The sequence below is a fragment of the Nomascus leucogenys genome, chromosome 5 (genome assembly GCF_006542625.1).
Source record: "Nomascus leucogenys isolate Asia chromosome 5, Asia_NLE_v1, whole genome shotgun sequence".
Classification (NCBI taxonomy): domain Eukaryota; kingdom Metazoa; phylum Chordata; class Mammalia; order Primates; family Hylobatidae; genus Nomascus; species Nomascus leucogenys.
Genome location: NC_044385.1, coordinates 20,441,912 through 20,445,220, shown reverse-complemented (window position 1 = coordinate 20,445,220; position 3,309 = coordinate 20,441,912). Strand labels below are relative to the sequence as shown.

The 3,309-nt window shown below is 55.5% G+C and overlaps 1 pseudogene; it reads right to left on the bottom strand.

Annotated features, from left to right (window-relative positions):
- Nucleotides 1-712: 712 nt before the first annotated feature.
- On the bottom strand, nt 713-2,775 carry LOC100597380 (annotated as a pseudogene).
- Between the last annotated feature and the right edge of the window lie 534 nt (nt 2,776-3,309).

The window sequence follows — 3,309 nt, the reverse complement described above, 5'->3', positions numbered from 1 at the left end:
GCCAGATATCCATGTGCCGACATGATTGGGGGAAGAAGTCACACTGACACACCCAGGCTATCATGGGGAAGGGGTAGCTGGGGCCCTATTTGACCACCCTTTATTGCTGGTTCAGGACCAGCTGTGTTAGTACGTTGTCTCCAAGGTCCCACCTTGGGGTAGAATTGCCCAACCCTTTTGGAAGTGGTGGGTAGGGGGCGGTGGGCAGCACTGGCCACTTTTAAGTTACAAAAAGAGGCCAGCTGGTCCTGTGGAGGAGAAGCCAGGCTTGCCTTCAGGAAGCAGGTTCCTTACTAAGCAGAGGACCAAGGCCCAGGGCAGCCTCAAGCTCCTGTGAAGCATGCCTGCCATGTCCATAGCCCATACTGATCCCACCAGGAACCACTGGAATGCTTGTCCCTTAGCATAGAAGCCCAAGTCAGCTGTAACCTTGCAGCACAATTACACACATCTGCCAGCAGTACCCAGAGGGCCTATAGAAAGTGCAGGTGAAAGCAGATGCTAAGAGAATGCTCTATTAGGCAAAACCGCATACTATGAAAATGCTTTAAAATGCAACAGGAGGAGATGTGAAGACACAAACAAGTGCCTAGTGACACATGGCTATCAGAACACACTAAAGAATCCACGCCGCTTCCCCATTTTACCCAGAAAAGGCAGGCTCCAGGCCACCTCCTCCTCCTTGGCTGTGGCGTCCTGGTACTGCTGATACTCAGACAGCAGGTCGTTCATGTTGCTCTCGGCCTTGGTGAACTCCACGTCCATGCCCTCGCCCGTGTACCAGTGCAGGAAGGCCTGGAACACACTTGAACAGCTCCCAGATGGCCGTGTTGTTGCCAGTGCAGGTGGCCATTTTTAGCCCCTTGGGTGGGATGGCACAGATAGCCGCTTTCACATTGTGAGGGAGCCAATCAGCAAAGTAGCTGCTGTTCTTATTTTGAATATTGAGCATTTGCTCATCCACCTCCCTCATGGACACACAACCTCTGAAAATGGCAGGCACCGTTAGGTAGTAGCCATGATGGGGCTCACAGGCGACAATCATATTCTTAGCATCAAACATCTGCTGGGTGATCTCAGCCACAGTCAGGGCCCAGTACTGCTGGCTGCCCCAGCTGGTCAGTGGGCAAAGCCAGGCGTGAAGAAGTGCAGCCGGGAAAGTGGGATCATGTTCGTGGCCATCCTTCGCAGATCAGTATTCAGCTGGCCTGGGAAGCACAGGCACATGGGGACCCCACTCTTGGTAGCAGACACCAGGTGATTCAGGTCACCATAGGTGGGTGTGGGCAGTTTTAGGGTTCTGGAACAGATGTCATACAGAACTACAGAGCTTCACTATCAATGCAAAAGGTCTCATCTGCATTTTCTATGAGCTGGTGGACAGAGAGGGTGGCATTGTAGGGCTCCACCATGGTGTCTGACACCTTGGGCAAAGGCAGAAGACTGTGTTTATGATCCTGTCTGGGTACTCTTCTCAGATTTTACTGATGAGAAGGGTATTCATCCCAGACCCAGTACCTCCACCCAGGGAGTGGGTAAGCTGGAAACCCTGCAGGCAGTCACAGCTCTCAGATTCTTTTTTCACAACATCCATCACCGACTCCTTCAGTTCTGCGCCTTCTGTGTAGTGCCCTTTGGCCCAGTTGTTCCCGGCCCCACACTGACCTGTAAGACAGTATAGCAAGTCACTGGATGGCCAGATACACAGTCATCAGAGGTCACCACAATGCAAAAAAGGGCCAAGTGTCACGTGTGAGGTGAAAGCACCATTCACCCTGCAGGTGGCGCAGGTGGACCTCCCTCCTCCAAAGCTGAAGGACAGCAGCCTCCACTGTTAGAAATTAAGTCAGGAGCCGAACCTGAGACAGCCTAACAACCGACCTCGCTGCAGGTGGCTCCTGCCCATCCCCAAGGAAAGCAGCAGCCACTGTCCCCAGCCCAGCTCCCTGCAGAAAGATTGCATCAGCAGCTCCTCTCAGGCAGACAACCCGGCCTTCCTCCGGAAGCCCATTTAGGAGAAGGAGATTGAGTGACTCAGGATAGGAGAGTGTTCAGGGGCCCTAGCTCCACAGTTCCCACAGTGATGACCTTGGGGCACTCCTTGAATTTGAGCTTCCCTGGCTAAGGAGCCGCACCCGAGTCCTCACCCGCAGCTCACCGAAGATGAAGTCGTCTGGCCTGAAGATCCTCCCGAAGGGCGCCGAGCACACAGAGTCGATGGTGCCCGGCTCCAGATCCACAAGCACAGGGCGGGGCACGTACCTGCCACCTGAGGGGGGCGGGAGGGCATCAGCGAGGGGAGGGCTGCCATTCCCAGGAGGGCGGCTGGGGAAGGACAGGGGTCTCACCGCTGGCCTCGTTGTAGTACATGTTGATGCGCTCCAGCTGCAGGTCCCTGTCCCTGTGGTAGGTGCCAGCAGAGTCGATGGCATGTTCATCAGAGATCACCTCCCAGAACTACGAGAGACATCAGGGGCCAAACAGGCCAGGGCTGAGTCACGGAGGCCTGAGAGCCCGAGGCTCCCCAGCCCCTCTCCTACCCCCACCCCCAGGCCGCTGGATCCCTGGGGGTCCTCCCTGGCTGCCTAGCTAGCCACCCAGCTCCACCGCGTCCCAGGCGGGGAGCCCAGGGGCCGCAATACAGCCCCAGTCACTGCCAACATCTTCCCAGGCCACCCGGCAGGCCCGCCCTGGGCCCTCAGAGCCCAGGCCACCAACCTTGGCGCCGATCTGGTTCCCGCACTGCCGGGTCTGCCATAGCACGATCTCCCTCATGGCCACTGCAGGACTAGGGCGGCAGGAGAAACGCGAGGAGGAGCAGACGCGCAGCGACAGGGCCAGTGCTCCGCCAACGCTAAAATAACCCTGCGCCCACCTCCCCCAGCCTCAGATTGGGCCCCCAGAATAAGCAACAGCTTTACTTCCACACAGGTGTATCCACCTGTGAATCCCTTGGCGTTCAAGGTCTGTTGGAGAGCTCAGGTGGCCTTGCTGTGGTCCTTTCCACGTTGGGGAAAGGTGGTCAGCTGGAGAACTTCCTCCTATGTCTTTAGTAAGACTAAATCCCTTGCTGAGTTGAAACGGAATTTTCCGCCCATGTGAGAGGGGAAGCCTTTTGTTTGCGTATCCACAGAGTGCCTTTGCACCTGTCCTACACTGATGACATATTTTTGTAACTGATGATCCCTTTCATCTATTAGGAGATCTGTGGTTTGGAAAGGCCTTCCATATGTCAACTCAACAGGATGTAATTATAAGTTTTCCTTTGGAGCAGCTCAAACCCGGAGTAAGCTATGGGTGTTAGAGATA